General features: G+C 37.7%; 1 non-coding gene and 1 pseudogene across 1 annotated transcript; both read right to left on the minus strand.

The window, feature by feature from the left end:
• LOC128592407 (condensin complex subunit 3-like) overlaps positions 1-4,940 on the minus strand; it is a 35,926-nt pseudogene extending 30,986 nt beyond the window's left edge.
• Positions 4,941-4,953: 13 nt separating this feature from the next.
• LOC128592943 (U6 spliceosomal RNA) lies at positions 4,954-5,064 on the minus strand. Its single transcript, XR_008382148.1, has one exon. It is a non-coding gene; the product is annotated as a U6 spliceosomal RNA (small nuclear RNA).
• Positions 5,065-21,827: the final 16,763 nt, after the last annotated feature.

The following is a 21,827-nucleotide window of genomic DNA, read 5'->3' on the forward strand; positions in this document are numbered from 1 at the left end:
TCCCAGCTAGGCCAGCACACATTTTTGAAACACCCTGCCAGACCTTCAGAGGGATGGAGCTTTTCAGCAGGACACTGGGGAGGGGGATCTTCTGGATCCTTCTTGTCTGCTTGGCTGGAGAGGCAGAGGCCAAGCTTGAGCTCACTGTTGCTATCTGGGATGTAAGGGTCAGAAAAAAGTAGATGTGTCCCTTAGCATGGTGGCTTCCTGATTGGATAAATATAAAGATGTGTTAAGTTAACATACTGGGAACAAAACCCAAAATGACAGGGCCTGAATCGATAGAGAAGTTTATTTCTCTGTCACATGTGACATTTCATACAGGGGTAGTTTGGCTGCTCCTTATTCATAAGGGATCCAGATTTCTGTCTTTCTATGTCATCATGCTATTATGTGGCTTACATACTTTAGGGAGATCAGGGTCTAAAATGCCTGCTGGAGCTCAGCTAATATATATTTTTTTATGTTTTTTATTATTATTAAATCATACCTCTGTACATTAATGCGATCATGGGGCACCATACACTGCTTTTATAGACCGTTAGACACATTTTCATCACACTGGTTAACATAGCCCTCCTGTCATTTTCTTAGTTATTGTGTTAAGACATTTATATTCTACATTTACTAAGTTTCACATATAACCTTGTAAGATGCAAAGCAGGTGTAATCCCACTAATCACCCTCCCTCCGCCCCCATTCCTCCCCTCCCTTTCCTCCTTCACCGTATTCTTAGGTTGTAACTGGGTTATAGCTTTCATATGAAAGCCATAAATTAGTTTCATAGTAGGGCTGAGTACATTGGATACTTTTTCTTCCATTCTTGAGATACTTTACTAAGAAGAATATCTTCCAGCTCCATCCATGTAAACATGAAAGAGGTAAAGTCTCCATCTTTCTTTAAGGCTGCATAATATACCATGGAGTACATATACCACAATTTATTAATCCATTTGTGGATCAATGGGCACTTGGGCTTTTTCCATGAGTTAGCAATTACGAATTGGGCTGCAATAAATATTCTGGTACAAATATCTTTTTTATAATGTGATTTTTGGTCTTCTGGGTATATGCCTAGAAGAAGAATTATAGGATTGAGTGGCAGATCTATTATCAGATCTCTAAGTGTTCTCAAAACACCCTTCCAAAAGGAATGTATTGATTTGCATTCCCACCAGCGGTGTAAAAGTGTTCCCTTTTCTCCATATCCATGCCAACTTCTCTGGTCTTGGGATTTTGTGATATGGGCTAATCTTACTGGAGTTAGATGATATCTCAAAGTAGTTTTGATTTGCATTTCTCTGATGATTAAAGATGATGAGCAGTTATTCATATATCTGTAGGCTATGCACCTGTCTTCTTCAGAGAAGTTTCTCTTCAAGTCTCTTGCTCAGCCTGCAGTGGGATCACTTGTTCTTTTCTTGCTTATACGTTTGAGTTCTCTGTGGATTCTGGTTATTAAACCTTTGTTGGAGACATAACCTGCAAATATCTTCTCCCATTCTGAGGGCTGTTTGCTTTGCTTGCTGTGCTCTTGGCTTTGCAGTAGCGTTTTAGTTTGATCAGGTCCCAGTAGTGTATTTTTGAAGCTGCTTCAATTGCCCAGGGGGGCCTCCTCATAAAATACTTGCCCAGACCGATTTCTTCAAGGGTTTTCCCTGTACTCTGTTCCAGTATTTTTATAGTTTCATGTTTGAAGTTTAAATCTTTAATCCAATGAGAGTCTATCTTAGTTAATGGTGAAAGGTGTCGGTCCAGTTTCAGTCTTCTACAGGTTGCCAGCCAGTTCACCCAGCACTATTTGTTAAATAAGGAATATTTTCCTCACTGAATGTTTTTAATTGGCTTTTTAAAGATCAAATAATGGGAAGTAGCTGGATTCATCTCTTGGTTCTCTATTCTGTTCCAGACATCTACTTTGTTTTTGTGCCAGTACCATGCTGTTTTGATCACTATTGATTTGTAGAATATTCTGAGGTCTGGTAGCATGATTCCTCCTGCTTTGTTTTTATTTCTGAGTAATGTCTTGGTTATTTGAGGTTTTTTCTGATTCCACATAAAATGAAGTATTATTTTTTCAAGATCTTTAAAGTATGACAGTGGAGCTTTAATAGGGATTGCATTAAAATCGTATATTGCTTTGGGTAGTATGGACATTTTAACAATGTTGATTCTTCCCAGCCATGAGCATAGTATGTTTTTCCATTTGTTAACATTTTCAGCTATTTCTTTTCTTAGAGTTTCATAGTTCTCTTTCTAGAGATCTTTCACGTCCTTTGTTAGATAAACTCCCAAATATTTCATCTTCTTTCACACTACTGCAAATGTAATAGAGTCCTTAACTGTTTTTTTTTTTTTGCTGGACTATTGTTGGTATACATAAAGGCTACCAATTTATGAATGTTTATTTTGTAACCTGAGACACTGCTGTATTCCTTGATCACTTCTAAGAGTTTTGTAGTAGAATCCCTAGTGTTTTCGAGATATACGATCATGTCATCTGCAAAGAGTGAAAGTTTGATCTCTTCTGACCCTATGTGGATACCCTTGATCACCTTTTCTTCCCTAATTACAATGGCTAAATCTTCCATTACAATGTTAAAGAGCAATGGAGACAATGGGCAACCTTGCCTGGTTCCTGATCTAAGTGGAAATGATTTCAATTTAACTCCATTCAAAATGATATTTGGCTGTGGGTTTGCTGTAGATGGCCTCTATCAGTTTAAGAAATGTCCCTTCCATGACTTAGCAATTATGAATAGGGCTGCAAAAAGCCCAAGTGCACATCGATCCACAAATGGATTAATAAATTGTGGTATATGTATACCCAATGTACTCAGCCCTACTATGAAACTAATTTGGGGCTTTCACATGAAAGCTATAACCCAGTTACAACCCAAGAATAGGGGGAAGGGTGAAAGGGAAGGGAGGGTGGACGTTGGTGGAGGGAGGGTGATTGGTGGGATTACACCTGTGGTGTATCTTACAAGGGTATATATGAATCTTAGTAAATGTAGAATGTAAATGTCTTAACACAATAACTAAGAAAATGCTAGGAGGGCTATGTTAACCAGTGTGATGAAAATGTGTCAAACGGTCTATATAACCAGTGTATGGTGCCCCATGATCACATTAATGTACACAGGTATAATTTAATATATATATAAAAAAAAACTACTCATCATTAAAACTATGTGAAGCACACACACAAAAAAGTACACATACAAAAGAATGATGTGAAATACTGCAGAAGTGTCTTGTTTTATGCTATGAACTGATGAAGCAGATGTCAATTTCAACTTGACTCCAAGTTATTCTCATCTCACCATTCTGTCTGCTTGGTGATGGATTTTGTACCTTTTGTTTGTATCCTTGGGGTCGCAGCTCACCTCAGCGGTGTCAATGTGTGTTCTTCAACCTTCTCTCTTCGTCAGCTCTAATCCACCAGGTTACTTGCCAAATTTCTGTTCTGGATGGGAGCCTCTGTGGAAAGCTGGCTTCAGTCAGCCATCTTGTCTCCACCCCACTCTATGTGTACTTTTAAAATCTCAAGTTGTTCCATCTTTTCCAATAGGTTTATTTTGGCATCTTCTAGTACTTTTATTTCTTCTTTTAATTCTGATGCCCGATTTAAATCCTGTATGGTAATGCATTTTTCCAAAGCTTCTTTTGCTTCAATATGTTTATTTTTTATTTCAGCAATCCTGAGTTCTTTCTTTCTTATAGAGGCTGGACCATTGTTAATATCAGCAATAACAATGGGAGCCCAAATCTCTGAGATAATTTTCAAAACGTTTTATATTCTCTTATTATCATCTACTACAATGATGTGGAGTAGAGACGAAACCAGAGATAACAAGGTTGTGAGTAGGGTAAGAAACTCCTGTAAAATAGACAGTAAATTTTTCTTTCCTCCTTCTTCATTGGTATCAAAAGATTTAATATTCAATATCAATTGTAAAGCTATGAACTCTTTTGTCATCAAATTTCCAATATAGGAAAAATCACTTCTGTGTTCCTCATTAACAACTGGAATATTCTGGATGTAACTCCATAAGTATTCTGCATATATTACAAGCTCTGGCAAAATCTGCTCTAAAATTCTTCTCCTTCAACTCCTTTTGATTTCAAATATTCACAAAGAACACACCAATATAGAACAATGTTATAGGAGTTAATGTTTCCTCTGAGATCAATGTTCTGCCATCATTATTTTTATAGATTCCCACCAGTTCATTGAGAGGAGTCACAGAAAATAAGGCATTGAGAACAGAGACTGACACTTCAGAATAATTCTCCACATCCAAATGAGGAAGCGACACTAAGATGTTTCCTTCAGAGAAACATAGCCAGTTTTGGAGAAGAAGCTTGTGCATAGCTTCTTTCACAACATCTGATCTGTCATTAAGACCTTGTTAAAGAACCATTACTCTTTGAGCAATAGCCAGAGCTCTCATATGAAACTTTTCAGCTAAAACTTGATAAGCCAGCTTTATGGCAGCCTCTTTCACATCCTTGGTGTGCCCTACAAAATTTGGCAAAGTCTTTGCTGATGGTGCAACACAAGATAACACTGCTTGCCTAACTTCTGGGTTTGAATCATTTTCAATCAAAGCAGCATATGCATTAACCACTGGGTATTCATCATCCTTGGGATTCTGAAGTCGTAAAAGCACCAGAACTGCCTGTATTTTCACATTTGGAATCTTATCTTTCAATCTAATAAACATGACTTCATTAATTTTATCAAACACATCATCATAAATCTGGGCATTTTCTGGCATACTTCCTAAAAGCTTATTTATGAGCTGGCACACTCTAAATCTCACTGCATTGCTGTTTGCCTTATGAGACTTTAAGAGAAAAGTAAACAAGTAATTTAAAATGCCACCATCTTTCTTTTCCTCATCATCTCCCATATCTGACCAGTGAAATGAAATAACAAACATTGCTAAAAATAAGTAATGCTTCACAAATTTGTGTGTCATTTTTGCACAGGGGCCAGACAATCTTCTCTGTATTGTTCCAATTTTAGTATATGTGGTCTGGGATCTTAAAGTTCACAAGAATCCTTCAGGGGCAGGTCTCACAGCATCCCCTGACTCCAGTTCCTATGGGATGTGAGAGTCCCTCAGCCTGTCCCAAGATTAGAGTTCTGATTCTGGCAGGTTGAATTAAGACAGCCATTCATTAGGCCCCTGCTAAGACCTTCTCATGACCTTCCCACAATGGCAGACCCCTGGCTATGGAGATGTTCTCAGTATGCTGCCTTGCAGCCACCAAACCTATGGCAAATCTACTCCAATTGGCATTCAAATATGGTTTCTGTATACTGTTTAAGTCTGTCCACTCTTCCAAACTTTCCACTCAATGTGCAGCTTCCCCCAACAACTGAAAACTCTGGAAAGGGTTTCTTCTGTCCTGAATCTCCATGGGGGGCAGCTGAACCTAGCCAGTCACAAACACTTGCTTAATTCATCAGATTCCACTGCTCTGTATTATACACTGTATCCAGCTCACTACCTCCTCAATATGCTCCCTGAGCTATGATTCTGAGTAAGATGCCCAGGCCAGGTATGTCTGGGTTCTCTTTTCTTTTCCAGTCATTCTAGAAGAGCTCAGCTGAATAATCCTTCTGATGTGTCATTTTGCTTTGGCCCCCCCCATTCTAATTTTCTTGTGGCAACTCTTTGAAAAAAAATTTTTTTTCTGAGACAGAGTGTCAGTCTGTTGCTCTGGGTAGAGTGCCATGGCAACCTCAACTCAAGTGATCCTCTTGCCTCAGCCTCCTAAGTAGCTTGGACTATAGGTGTCTGTCATAATGCTCACCTAGTTTTTCTATTTTTAGTAAAGATGGGGTCTTGCTCTTGTTCAAGCTGGTCTTAAACCCCTGAGCTCAGGTAATCCTCCAGCCTCCCAGAGTGCTGGGATTATAGGCATTAGCCACTATGCCTAGTCTCATAGAAATTTTTAAGGAAGAGGAATAGTAGGCCTTAGAGAAGAGATATCAAAATTTAATCTACAAACTAGGATTAAGCCTGAATTAAGTCTATATGTTTTGTTTGTTTGTTTGTTTCAGTTTTTGGCCAGGGCTGGGTTTGAACCCACCACCTCTGGCATATGGGGCCAGCACTCTACTCCATTGAGCCACAGGTGCCACCCAGGCCTATATGTTGATGATACCTGGTATCATATGTCATGATATCTGGTACCTGGATTACAGAGAACACAGACCCCTTTTTGAGATGCTCATAGTCTGAGAAATTAGACAAATGGGAAGAAATGGTCATTAAAATCCGGTAGTTGCTGTGTGGGAAGTTTGCACAGGAAGGAGCCAGACACTGACTGCCCTTAGTGGTTCACAGAGCACTGTAAGTGCTCATTTGATTTCTCAACCTCTTTATCCATTATGGGGCTCCCTTGACACTGTTTACAACATACAAGTGTTTCCTGTGGGCCGGCACCATTGTATGTTTTTTAACATAATTTTTCAAATTTCTTATCCCCCTCAATACAAACTGGAGGGGTCTGGAAGTATTTCTATTTCCATTTGACAGCTGAGGAGAGGGAGGCACCGAGGCATTTAGTCATTTGCTTCAAATCCCCCAGCTACTGGGCAGTGAAACCAGGGTGCTCTCACAGATACAACATAGGTCCTGTTCTGTCTGCCTATAGCTGAGAAAAGGTGGCTGTCCCAGGGTCTGACACTCATCACTGTGAGGTTGACCTGATGAAGGAAATAATAAATCTGAACCTGTCCTTTGTAGCCCTCTAGGACATGGAGGAAGAAAGAATGCATCTGTTTCAAATTGTAAAGTCCTGAAGTTTATTATTACATTTAGCTTTATTATATATCCTAAATAGACCAGGCAATAAAAAGATGGAAAGACTGAAAATCTAACTCTTAGTGGTGGGTTTTTCTGGTTCTCATCAGGAGTAGATCTTGCCATTGGGAGTTCACAAAGCCCATGCCAGGTCCCTCTCCTGATGCATAGATAGGAAATCAATGTATAGAGGGAATTCCTGATGATCTTCATGGGCTGGGAACCCCAGCACACACTGCTCAGGCACTGACCTGGCCTGCCTTTTCTTCACTGACCTGGCCATTGCCTCTGTGGGACCTCCAGGCTTCCTTGCACAGCAGCATGCCGTGTGCCCAAACGCCTCTCTGACACAGCCTCACTTCTCCTAGCTCAGTCCTTAGGCCCTGAGTCTCTCTGGGTTTGCTAGTGCCCTTTGCAGGTAGGTCTGCATGGCCAAAAGCACCCATCTCTCCAGGTTCTGCTCTGCTACCACCCCTAATTCCCCAGTAAAGTCTTCCTTGTGAAAATTTTAAGTTTTGTTTGGTTGCCTCCTTTGGCAAGAAGAGCAGCAGGTATTAGAAGGGTGTAGAGGACATACTGACAAAACAATCACCATGAAATCATCAAGTTATTACTGAACATGTTTAGGGTGGAGGGCTTAGAATTTAACGTAAAGTGTGGATTAGCTTATCCTAGTTAGGAGAACCTGGACTTAAGAAATTTTTTATATCTCAATTATTTTTTCAACTGTGTTTTCTTAGGTAGAATTGTACATTCAACTCAACAGTGAATAAAGTTCTCTGAATTTGGAGTAGATCCTAAGAAAAATCAACATCCTGATAAAATGAAGGAGGAAAAAAACCCATCTGTTTTTGATGCAAAAATGGTCTCAGGAGGAATCAATATCTTCTCCATCCAGAATATAGATCTGGATTATTTTTCTTCCCATTTATTTTTATAGGGCCTGATGTTAAGTGTGAAACCTGATTTATACCCATGAATGTCATTAAAATGATTAAAACATATTGCCTTTAATTTTCTCATGAAGCATTTCTATCGGCTGAAGCATATGCATGAAGGACATGTGGAAATAGATGTACATAGCTCTGAATCACGTTGCAATATCATTTTTCCTTAATTCTCTTCCATATTTCTGATTGCTTCATGGGGCAGGAATCTGATGCTAATACATCTATGACAACTTTAACACTGGTGAGTCTTTCTTTTTAGCTAAGAGAGCAGGCTTCAAGCTCTAACTCTTTAGTAAGCAAAAATATTTAACTAAACATATATTGATTCAATTTCATTTTGTTTTTTGTAGGTACCTATCTGGGGCCATTGGTGATGGCTTTCTACTTGAAGCAGTGATACAAAGTTTCCTTTTGAAAAAGCCTGGCAATTTGCAAAGTAATTTAAAGAAAAATATTGAGTCACTAACAGTGGCTTAATAGATATGGCAAACACCAGGCAGCGGGTTATGAGTGAAAAAAGTGTGAAACCAAGTTTCTATGTCTCTGTTTTTGTACCAGTACCATGCTGTCTTGAGCACTATGGCTTTGTAGTACAGACTAAAATCTGGTATGCTGATGCCACCAGCTTTATTTTTGTTACAAAGAACTGCCTTAGCTATACGGCGTTTTTTCCGGTTCCATACAAAATGCAGAATCATTTTTTCCAAATCTTGAAAGTACGATGTTGGTATTTTGATAGGAATGGCAATGACTAGGTAGATTGCTTTGGGAAGTATAGACATTTTAACAATGTTGATTCTTCCCATCCATGAGCATGGTATGTTCTTCCATTTGTTAATATCCTCTGCTATTTCCTTTCTGAGGAGTTCATAGTTTTCTTTATAGAGGTCCTTCACCTCCTTCGTTAGGTATATTCCTAGGTATTTCATTTTCTTTGAAACTATGGTGAAGGGAGTTGTGTCCTTAATTAGCTTCTCATCTTGACTGTTATTGGTGTATACAAAGGCTACTGACTTGTGGACATTGATTTTATATCCTGAAACATTACTGTATTTTTTGATGACTTCTAGGAGTCTTGTGGTTGAGTCTTTGGGGTTCTCTAAGTATAAGATCATGTCGTCAGCAAAGAGGGAGAGTTTGACCTCCTCTGCTCCCATTTGGATTCCCTTTATTTCCTTGTCTTGCCTAATTGTATTGGCTAGAACTTCCAGCACTACATTGAATAGTAAAGGTGACAGAGGACAACTTTGTCTGGTTCCAGTTCTAAGAGGAAAAGCTTTCAGTTTTACTCCATTCAGTAAAATATTGTCTGTGGGTTTGTCATAGATAGCTTCAATCAGTTTTAGAAATGTGCCACCTAAGCCTATACTCTTCAGTGTTCTCCACCTAATCTTTGATAAACCAAACAAGAACATACCTTGGGGGAAAGACTCCCTATTCAATAAATGGTGTTGGGAGAACTGGATGTCTACATGTAAAAGACTGAAACTGGACCCACACCTTTCCCCACTCACAAAAATTGATTCAAGATGGATAAAGGATTTAAATTTAAGGCATGAAACAATAAAAATCCTCAAAGAAAGCATAGGAAAAACACTGGAAGATATTGGCCTGGGGAAAGACTTCATGAAGAAGACTGCCATGGCAATTGCAACAACAACAAAAATAAACAAATGGGACTTCATTAAACTGAAAAGGTTCTGTACAGCTAAGGAGACAATAACCAAAGCAAAGAGACAACCTACACAATGGGAAAGGATATTTGCATATTTTCAATCAGACAAAAGCTTGATAACTAGGATCTATAGAGAACTCAAATTAATCCACATGAAAAAAGCCAACAATCCCATATATCAATGGGCAAGAGACATGAATAGAACTTTCTCTAAAGATGACAGACGAATGGCTAACAAACATATGAAAAAATGTTCATCATCTCTATATATTAGAGAAATGCAAATCAAAACAACCCTGAGATATCATCTAACCCCAGTGAGAATGGCCCACATCACAAAATCTCAAAACTGCAGATGCTGGTGTGAATGTGGAGAGAAGGGAACACTTTTACACTGCTGGTGGGACTGCAAACTAGTACAACCTTTCTGGAAGGAAGTATGGAGAAACCTCAAAGCACTCAAGCTAGACCTCCCATTTGATCCTGCAATCCCATTACTGGGCATCTACCCAGAAGGAAAAAAAATCCTTTTATCATAAGGACACTTGTACTAGACTGTTTATTGCAGCTCAATTTACAATCGCCAAAATGTGGAAACAGCCTAAATGCCCACCAACCCAGAAATGGATTAACAAGCTGTGGTATATGTATACCATGGAATTCTATTCAGCCAGTAAAAAAAATGGAGACTTTACATCCTTCCTACTAACCTGGATGGAAGTGGAAGACATTATTCTTAGTAAAGCATCACAAGAATGGAGAAGGATGAATCCTATGTACTCAATTTTGATATGAGGACAATTAATGACAATTAAGGTTATGGGGGGAAACAGAAAGAGGGACCGAGGGAGGGGGGTGGGGCCTTGGTGTGTGTCACACTTTATGGGGGCAAAATATGATTGCAAGAGGGACTTTGCCCAACAATTGCAATCAGTGTAACCTGGCTTATTGTACCCTCAATGAATCCCCAACAATAAAAAAAAAAAAGGAAAAAAGTGTGATAAGCTGATTGAGGAAATGTAGGCTCATTCATTGAGTCATTTTCCGTGTTAACATCCTGAAAGTGCCCATCTTGGGACCCTTAAAGCACACATCATGTTCGCCACTTCTTAAGAGTCCATTCTGCTCTCTTGGACACTAATTACACGTAGGTGTGTGTGTTGGATGCTCATCGAGGGCAGGGATCTTTTCCTTATCTTGACTGTTTCTGCTGCTCAGGATCTAACAAACACCTGCTGGGGCTGAAAGCAGCCGAGTGAAGCAGCCTCATCTCCAGCCTGCCCTCTCTAGTGCCAGTCATTGTCCCTCAATGCATGCCCTTAAACCAACTTAATTTACATAAGAGAGACATCAAAACCATTCAAATCTGAGGTCCCTGCAAGTTGGAGTTCTATGGCTATTTGGTCCAATGGAATACTAAAAGGAATTGGGTCCAGTTTTGCAGAATTTATGGTTGCTGCCATAGACAAGGGAATGACTGCCTCTTATAACAATCAAAATCCGTCTTAAAAAGTGAGATGTTGTATGGTACTAGGGAGGGATAAACCATTTGTTTCCAAATATATAGAGGTGACTCATTAGTTTATTGATACTTTCTTTACACTAAAATTGTGTCTCCTGGGTCTGTGATAACATTTTTTGAGTGAGCAATTTATCAACATCAGACGTCAACACAGTGAACCAGAATCCTGGATTCAGAATCAGAACTGAATACACATCAAAGGATGATCCCCTTGGTTTTCTGTGTTAATGGGCAGCGGGGAAGAAATATGAAAAGATCACAGAACTAGTTACTAGCAGCAATAGTGGCAGAACGCGAACTGGGGCCATCATTCCCAGTGTGGCGTTCATCCTGGCACCCTGATGTTACCTCTTGCTATACAGATTATTGTTTGTTTCAGTTTATTTCAAATTCAGTTTATTTTTACTTGCAGCATGTAGTCTAGTACTTTACTAGTCAAAGTGTGGTCTTCAGGTAGAATCAGCATCACCTGGAATTTTTTTTTTTTTAAATACAGAACTTTGGACCCTCCCCTAGACCTTCTGAATCATAATTTGCATTTTTAACAAGATTTCTAGATAATTCGTATTCCATTAGGTTGAAAAGTTTTTTCCTAATTACCTCCTCTAATTCAATAAGTGTTCTGAACTGAATGAGGAAGGTAGACAGTCATTTAGCTTAGTGATTCTCAAACTTTGTTACAGGTAAGAGTAACAAGGGCGAATTTTAAGTGTAGATTCCTGAGTATCACTCCCACAGAGTCTATTTCAGGAGGCCCAGAGGGAAGACCAGATGGAATTATTTTAGCAAGGTGTACAAGTGGTTCTGATGGAAGTCGTCTTTGAAAACTTCATTTCACTCCTTCTTGTGTTTATAAACATCTTCATTGTTTTCTTTGAAATGAATGCCTGGAACGAATTATAACACAGTTGTCAGAACTATAATAGACCTTTAAGACTCTCGGACAAATGCCTGAAACAACAAATGCCTGTAATTAGATTAATAACACAGTGTGTAAACTTTTCTAAACAATTTCAGATTCACAGGCTACATAGGATGGACAAACCCAATTAAAAGTAGTTTCAGGAAATGAGAACTTGTTGTCTTGGAGTACTGAACAAAGAGGAGATAACTAGTTTCAGGGAAGGCTGGCCTCAATACTTCAAAGATTCCCAGGACGCTCTTCTTCCAATGTTCTCAGTCCTGCTGGTCTGTGTTCTTTTCCTTTCTCTTCTCCTGCTAGGACATGTTTTCTTCTAACTGGGAAAGAACACAAACATCAGGGCACATTCTTTTTTTTTTTTTTTTTTTATTGTTGGGGATTCATTGAGGGTACAATAAGCCAGTTACACTGATTCTTTAGTCTGATGGAGCTCTGATCCCAAACACAAATCCTGGGGACTGTTTCTCAGGAGGCTTCCTTGCATCACGTGCCTATTTCTGGACATCTGTGGCCAAAGGAAACACCTATTATCCCAGCCCACACTGTACCACCTGTGGCTAGTACTGGGCTTGGCAGCCCTAAGCAGAACTACAAATTTTCAGAATTGGAAGAAACACTAGGCAGAAAAATAATAGCTTTCATCAAAATGAGAAATAGCGGGAGTGCATTGAAACAGCACGTGCCAATGTGGGAACCAGGCAAGGATGATGTCTACCTAGGATGGAATATTCCTCAGATTCTGGGATTGATGGATATGAAGGCTGTGTGATAAAATAATTTACTTAATTTTTTTTTTATTGTTAGAGATTCATTAGGGGTACAAAGAACCAGGTTACACTGATTGCATTTGTTAGGTAAAGTCCCTATTATAATTGTGTTCTGTCCCCAAGAGGTGTGTCACAACCCGTTACTTAAAAATCATTATGTAAAAAATGAGAAAAATAGATCTCAAAAGTGTGTGTTCGCTCTGGTGCTGACATGATAGAAATCCTGTATCACGTAGGCAGTGATCACAGGGAAACTGAAGCTGTCACAAGGTCAGAATTGTGAGATTCAAAGCACAGGCTTGTTTTGTTTCTTCGTGTGGTCATTTTTCCCTTTATAGTATTTCTATGCATGATTATTTTTAGGTGGACACATTACTTTGGGCCTCCTCTGGGGGACTTCTGACATTTTGCCTACCTGGCCTTTATCTATTTATTCTAGAGAGCATGATATCTTTACTTTACTTTCCCCCACAATTCATTACTGAACTTAATTATTTTTTTATTTCAGATTACCATAAGGATACACAATATTAGGTTACATTGTTTGCATTTGTTCAGTAAAGTCCAACTTGTGATTGAATCTTTCGCACAGAAGGTGTACCATGTACCCCTAAATTGTACCCATTAGGTGAGAGCTTACCAAACCCCCTCCCTTTTTTCCCCTCCTTCCTTCCCCCTCTTCTCTTTTCTTTCTTTCCTCTCTCCCTTCCTACCTTCATGAATTTGGGTTTTCCTCTCTTCTGGTCCTATAGTTGTTAATCTACTAGTTTCACATTTGTCTTGATTACATTGGATACTTGCTTTCCATTCTTGTGATACTGAAGAGGATGTTCTTCAAATCCATCCAGGTAAATAAAAAATATGTAAAGTCTCTGTCTTTTTATGGCTGAATAGTATTCCATGGTATACATAGACCACAGTTTATTAATCCATTCAAGGGTGGATGGGCACTTGGGTTGATTCTACGTCTTGGCAATTGTAAATTGAGCTGCAGTAAACATTCTAGTGCAAATGTCCTTATGGTAAATGATTTTTTTTTTCTTCTAGGTAGACACCTAATAGTGGATTGCAGGATCAGATGGGAGGTCTACTTTTAGCTTTTGGAGAAGTCTCCATATTGCTTTCCAAAGAGACTGTATTAGTTTGCAATCCGACCAACAGCGTATTGGTGTCACCTTCTCTCCCCACCTACACTAGTATCTGAAGCTGTGGACTTTTATGATGTGGGCTATTCTCACTGGGGTGAGGTGATATTTCAAGGTGGTTTTGATTTGCATTTCTCTGATGATTAGAGATAATGAGCATTTTTTTTTTTTTCATTTTGGTGTGTGTTGTCAATCTGTCTTCTTGGGAGAAGATTCTATTATTGTCTCTTGCCCAGTGATAAATGGGATTATTTGCTCTTTCTTGTTGATTAGTTTGAGTTCTCTATAGATTCTGATTATTAGGCCTTTGTCAGATTTATAACATGCAAATATTTTCTCTCATTCTGAAGATTGTCTATTTCCTTTCATTTTTGTATCTTTAGCTGTGCATAAGCTTTTTAGTTTGATCAGGGCCCATTTGTTTATTTTCATTGTTGCTGCAATTGCTATGAAGTTTTTCCCCAGGCCAATATCATTAAGAATTTTTCCCATGCTTTCTTCTAAAATTTTTATTGTATTGTGTCTTAGATTCAAGTCTTTTATCCATTGTGAGTCAATTTTTAAGTGGTGAGAGGTACGGGTCCAATTTCTGTCTTCTAGATTTGGTTAACCAGTTCTCTCAGCACTATTTATTAATTAGGGATTATTTTCCCCAGTGTATGTTTTTTGTTGTTATTGCTTATCAAAGATTATATGGTGATGTGAAACTGGTTTCATATCTAGGTTCTCTATTCTGTTCCATAAATCTATGTCTCTGTTTTTGTGCCAGTACCACACTGTTTTGATCATTATGGACTTGTAGTATACCTAAAGTGTGGTGAAGTGATGCTTCTTAATAATTATCCTTCATATCTGTTATCTCTTACCCCAGGAGTGCTATAGAACAAACTCTCCCTAAACTAAGTGGCATATAATAATAAAAATTTATCTTCATGAATATATAGGTCCACTGTGAATTGTCTTATCTAGACTACATTTGGCTGGCAGCTGTGCCTTTAAGCTGCAGGTTCTGATGGGTTGGCTGTTTACTATGGTTGGGCTCAGTTTTGATTCATATGTGATTTCTGGGGGACAAGCTAATTAGATAACCTGCTGGCTTCATATTAGCATTGAGTACGTTGGATACTTGCTTCTCCATTTTTGTGATACTTAACTGAGAAGAATGTGTTTCAGCTCCATCTAGGTTAATATAAAATATGTGAAGTCACCACCTTTTTTGTAGGTGACTAGTATTCCATGGTATGCATATACCACAGTTTGTTGATCCACTCCTGAGTTGATGAGCATTTAGGTTGTTTCCACATCTTGGTGATTGTACATTGATGCTCTTGCTATTAGATAGCACCACTACATACATCAAACTTGAATCACATCAATTAATATTCCATTGGTCAAGGCAAGTCACATAGCCACATCCAAATTCAAGGGGCAAGGAGAATATATTTATTCTCGTGGGGGAAGAACTTAAAGCCATTGGTTAAGCACGAGTATAAAATGACAAAATAATAACAAAATTTCTCTTCTACCACCTCCTCTTCTGAAATCATTTCTCCTGATCCTGCATAATTTGTAATGTCCACATAGAATTGCTCTTTGAATCCTATGTATTAGCTTTGCCCTCTAAGACTATAGTAAATTATATTAAGAATTTGATCCAACCAAAGACATAAAATACTGGATACCCAAAGGCTTAGAAATTGTTATAACTTAAGAGCATGGTTGCAACCTGAGCTTCTGTCTTTTCATCTCTCCATCCAAGTGGCTATAATATGGTGGTTTCCATTTTTGCATTCCTGTGTCTTGTTCCTGGGGTCTTTGAACATGAGAATATGCAGTGAAGTGCTCTCAATGTGGGATAGGATTTCTACATTGGAATCCTAATTGTAGTACCAATTAGCTACAACATCAGTTTCCTCATCTGTAAAACAGGAATGATAATCCTTACTTTGCACAGTGTGTGAGAAAATCAAATAGATTTGAAAGAGTTTGCAACCAGTTAAGTGACATTTGCTATTAAGGCTAGTTATTTAACTTTTAGAGAATGTCTTCTCTCAGGAATATGTGTTTCTTCGGGGGGTGGGGGGGGATTTGGCTTCCTGGATTTCTTGTTCTGAGCCAGGAAGTCTATATCTTCTGACAGCCTTCATGGAAAAGAGATAAGAAGGTACCCATTATTGATGAAAGAAACGAGTGAGTCCATAAAAGCATTGTCCTTCGCAATCTGTGTTGTTAAATCTTAAAAGACAAGCTACTTCTTATTTATGGGCATGAATGCATTTACTTTAGCCTTATTCATCACCCCCAGTGCACTTTGCCCTAAATACTAACACTGACTGATGTTGGAGCATCTCTGAATGAATTGGAGTTGCTGTTTTCCCAGTTGGTGAAACAGTCCCTTTAAACTTGGTGTCTCTGCAAAGTACCTTTCTTGACAATTGGCAGTTTTATTTCATACTGTGCAAATGACTGTTTGCGTTGTCTGGAGACCACTTTGTAAAGCTGTGAGCTGAAGCCTATTATGTTTCAGGAAACTGAAGTTCTAGTCTCACCAGGCCAGTGACAGGCTGTGTCATCTTGGGATTTGTGGTTCAACCTCATGGTATTGTTCTCTCTTCTGCAAAAATGAAGGGGGAAGCTTAGTGGCTTCTGGGACCCTTTCAAGGTTTAATATCTCACAAACTGTTGAATTTGCACTAATTTCCCTGGGGCTGTGCAGCATATGGTGTGTGTGTGCAAGGGACTGTTGCAGTGTAATTACTGACTTTGCACAGTGGGTCTTAGAGTGTCAGTGACTCCATGTTGACATTTCACAGTGTGGTTAGATTGAGAGGTCATAAATCCAATCCTGGTCAGTGAACATGAGGCTTAGGTCTGCTTGTAATCCACTCTAACTGCAGTCAGAACCTGACTCAGTTAGTTATGCAGAATGGCCTGGTCATCAACCACCTTTGTTCATTTTCATGCTCAAATTCAGTCTGTCGTGGTGTATCTCAGAAACATTTTGTCTGATTCTTCAGAACTACTTTTAAATTCCAAGCTTTTTGTCTAAGCTAATACTTAAGAAAATGGTGAGGAAAACAGTGTTGTTTGTTTTGCTTGAATTTCTAATCTATTGTGCATCTATTCTTGTGAAATCTTGCATTTGGACGCTGCAGTGGTGCCAATGGCTGCAAATCTCTCTAAATGTTTTCAATTTTGTGTGCTTCCTATTTGCATAGATGCATAAATCTGGTTCTGTGTTCTCCAGTTCTGGTCTTCTGGTCTATTTGCCTATCTTCATACTAATATTATGCTATCTTAATTACTATGGCTTTACAATGAAACTTAAGATCAGCTATAACAAGCTCCCTCTCCTCCCAGCCAACCTTCTTTTCAGGAATAATGTGGTTATTCTTGGCATTTTGCTCTTCCATGTAAATGACAGAATTAGTATGTCAAGTTTCACAAAGAACCCTGATATGATTTACGCTAGAATTTAATTATTTTCTCAGTATGGAGAAGGTTTTGATATTTTCAATGATGTGGTTTCTTATCCATGAACATGGTTTATTTTATTAATTAATTTAACTTTCATAAAGTTTTATACTTTTCTTCAAAAAATGTCCATGCATTTATCTTACATTTATTCCTAGGTCATTTACATTGTCTATGATAGAAATTTATTTCTATCACAAATGGTAAATGTATAAAAGTTTTTAGAAAATACAGTTTTTTGTCACTATTATATAAGTTTGTTATTGATTTTTTATATTAATTTTATATCAACCTTGCCCCATTCGTCTTCAAATAAAACAATTTTTCCACAGATTTTGCCTTTCATATAGCCATGATTTGTGATAATAACAAATAATAATAGGCATTTCATTTTTGCCAGTTAAAAAATGATATTTGCAACATGTTTATGAATGATACTGGCCTTTAATTTTCCCTCATCTTGGTATTCATGACTAGTTTTAGAGTCAAGACGATCATATCAAAAATAATTTATAGTGCTTTTTCTTTTTATTCTATGAAAAAACATATACAAGGGTTATTCAGAAAGTATCCAGCAATCATTAATGCTATTTTTCATATTACATGACTCGGTACTTTGTAGACAACCCTCGTATAACATTGAAATCTTTGCTCTATTGACTTTTTTTAGCTTTTGCTTCTGAAACTGTCTGGGCCTGCTAAAGTGTGCCCAGTATGTGCTAAAGTGTATGTGTGTCTGTGTGTGTGTGTGTGTGTGTGTGTGTGTGTGTGTGTGTGTGTGTGTGTGTGTGTGTGTGATGGTTGGGGTGTTTCTGGTGAGAATATTTAAATATCTGTTCAATTTTTGTAAGAGGTAAAGAACGTTGAGATTATCTTTCCTTTCTAATTTAGCTTTGTTAAATTGATTTTTCCAGAAACATGTCTATTTTGGATATTTTCAAATTAGATAGCATGGAGTTGTTCATAGGACTCATTTCTTAAAATACCTGCTGCAATTTTTAATGATGATTCTTTCATGGCTCCTGATATAGTTGTTCCTTTTATTATTTTTTTTCATTTATATTTCCAGTCAGTTTAACTTCGGTTTGTCTCCTACTTAATATGTTTGTTTTAATTTTTAACTTTATGGATATTTACATAAAATTAAATATATATAAATTGCCCATATTTAAGGGGTACATATGATATTTTGCTACAAGCATACAGTGTAAAATGTTGGAATCCGGTAACTGAGACATCTAACACCTCAAACATTGATCAGTTTTTCATTTACAGAACAGCTTTAGTTGTTCTCTTCTAGTTATTCTGCAAAATATAATAATTCACTACAGTAGCCCTGTCTTTGTGGACTCAAGGATTTAGCTCTTTTGTATTACCTCCACATCTTTCCTTCTGTCTGTTTTATTCTAGTTATGCTAAGGTCTACCTGTGTAATTTAAAATATTTTGCTCTTTGTTGTTCTCTCAAATTTTCATCAGCGTTGACCCTTCCCGAAGGGTGATTTGAGATAATGGCTCTTTCTTACGTCTTTCAAATGGCTACTTCAAGGTTACTTACCCAGTCAACCAATGATAACAGCCTGTGTTCCCCTGCCTCCTGTCTCTTAAAAGTGGTCCAGATAGACACATGTTTCCACTTATCTTCAAGCAGACTAAATAGCACCCCATTCTGTTCTCAGCAGCTTGTTCCTGGTATGTCTGAGAGCAGGAGTTTCAATCCTACAATCTAAGTTTTCACAGTAGCATAATGGGAATGCAGATAATCTCATGTGGTTATTAGGCAGCAGTTGCCAATGCACCCTTCATAGAGCAGTTGTTCAGGAAAGGTTATTTCTCTCCTGTAATGATACAGTTTTTGCCATTACAGTAGGCTAACTTTCCTGTTTTATGACAGTATAAATGACCATGTATATATATATATATATATTTTACTTTCAGTTCTTATAAGTGATCTAATTAAGCTAAGTTTGTGGGGTAAGTGAAGACAGTTTGTTTTTTTTAAATCCACTTGTGAGTATATATTTTATGTAGTAGAGGAAAAATAAAGAGTGGCATCTAACTATTTCTATTCTTTTACATTTTCTTGTATTTTTCTTTTAAAATAGTGGGCTTATAATATCTTTTATATCAGTGAATCAGGTAAAAACCTTTGAGAATCAGGTAAAAACCATGGACACTATCTCTTCCAAAATGCAAATTTATACATTCTTTTGCATGGAATTCTATGTTTGATACCTTGAGGTGAGAGAATTTGAAGAATATCCACAAACTGAGGGGTAAGACTTCCTATTTTCGAAAGTAACAATTTTCTTTAAGGTTAGCTGAATGTCATATTTTTGACAATACTGATGTTCCATTCCATGCAGACTAATACATCCTGAGTTAGAAGATGAGTTTGAAATGGACAGATAGATTTGTTGACATTGTTATTCCTTACAGTGTCAGTCATAATGACCCTGAAAGGGAACCAGAAAGAGCTTATGAGCTTAAACGGAATGTGAAGACATTTTTCAACTCTTAGGATGTTCTGAGGAATATGTCTCTTGTGATATCCCAATAAATCTTAAATTGAATACATTAAAAAGTTTGAGAAGTCTTCTATCTTCTGTTTACTTTGTATTTGAAGTTATCCTGGCATGACTTTATTTAAAAATGGCATCTAAGGCAGCAATGTTCTCAGTATGTCTGTATAATAAGAACAAAATGCCCTTTATCTTTGTTTCAAATATAAACAGAATTTTGTTAGGCAATACACATACAAGAGAGGGAAACAAAAAAATTAATGACACACATTTTGACTGAACGTACAGAAATGGATAAAGTCAGAATCCAAAATGCTCCCAAATAGCTAAAACAATGGGATGCATAAAATAAGATAAAATTCAGAAGAAGTAAGTTGGAGGCTTTGAATTTCCAAAAACAAAAAGGATAAAGATATATTTATAGCTCCTAATTTGTAAGGTTGCTGTGAGGGTGAAGTGAGGCAATCCACGTAAATTATCTTTAGCACAGGACCTGGCACATAGGGTAGCCAAGACTGATGTTACTTATTTCTTTTGTTATTAGAAAAATGTTTCCTTACAAAGGAGGGATCTCTAGTTTCTCTGCTGCTTTTGAAAAATAAATAAATAGGGGAAATAATTTTGCTGGAGGACTGGTTAATGTCCTCAAGCGAAGTATTTGTTTTCTTAGGATTTGAGAGAACTATCTGCTTATGAGAAATTATTTGTTGTCCTAAGGACATTTACCCCAAGATTCCCTTAAAAGCATTAAAGGGTTTTAGTTTGTTATAGATAAGAAGATAAATTCTGATTTCAAAGCCAAAATCGAATACTTGAACTTTCATTTGGCTGCTGGCTGATGTCAGGTAAGTAATTATTTAAAATAATTATTCCCCAAGTCTGTTTCTTCATATGCAAAAGGACCCCTGAATTTATGGCTCCCATGAGCATTAAATGAAGTTCCATGTGTGTCCAGCACACTTGGCGTAGTGTGCAGTCCATAGGAAAAGCTTGTTATTACATTCACACTGTTACTGATCGTTTTCTTTGACCACAGGGAAATTAGTTGAGAAAAAACAACTTCAAGGTAAAAGTCTTAAAGCAGTAAATATGCTTACGTAGAAATACCTAAAAACGTAAACAGAAACATTGCATAAATGAATCATTACACACAGAGAAAAAAAGTGAAATACTCAAGTCAGTAGAATGAGGTAAGAAAATTTACGGTATTAGTAATTTCTTGGAGTAAGTGAAAAAAGATGAGTGTCTCACCTGCTCATTAGTGAGTATCATATGTTTTTCTAGGAGTTGTATTACTATAGCCTACTAAAGGCATTTTCCTACCCATTATTTTTTATCAGAACTACTTTAAAAAGTCATACTGTATAATTAGGGTGGCTGTGATAAACATTTTTACTGCTTTCATTAAGGCGTGTAGGGTGGTATTTTTCCAAAGATCATTTCTCTGTCATCTTAAGGAGCAAACCTAGGAAGATATATTGGAATATATAAATGATTCACTAACTCTCAAAGGAGAGGGAAATAAATATTTATATTGGTCATTTGCCATCCATTTAATGCTCCAGGGTTATATATATCTCACACTTCACATGTTACATGCGTTAAATATTCCCACGTGAGTGATGTGTTAAATATTCCCACGTGAGTGATTTTTCTTAGCATTTATACTGGAAGTGGGGCACTAGACAATTTTCATGAGCTGTCCCTGTACCTGAATACCAGATTTCCTGGGAGTATCTTCTGTATTTCAAGAATATATGTGTATGCCATTGTTTTATACATAGTAAACTTCTATACCGTTTCACAGCTTGTTAGGTATGGTGGCTCACACCTGTAATCCTAGCACTCTGGGAAGCCAAGGCAGATGGTTTGCCTGAGCTCACAGGTTCAAGACCAGCCTGAGTGACAGACTCTGCTTCTAAAACTGGCCAGGTGTTGTGGTGGGCACCTGTAGTCCCAGCTACTTGGGAGGCTGAGGCAAGAGGGTCACTTGAGCCCAAGAGTTTGAGGTTGCTGTGCAACCGAGA

The sequence above is a fragment of the Nycticebus coucang genome, chromosome 8, assembly GCF_027406575.1.
Source record: "Nycticebus coucang isolate mNycCou1 chromosome 8, mNycCou1.pri, whole genome shotgun sequence".
In the NCBI taxonomy this organism is placed as follows: Eukaryota; Metazoa; Chordata; class Mammalia; order Primates; family Lorisidae; genus Nycticebus; species Nycticebus coucang.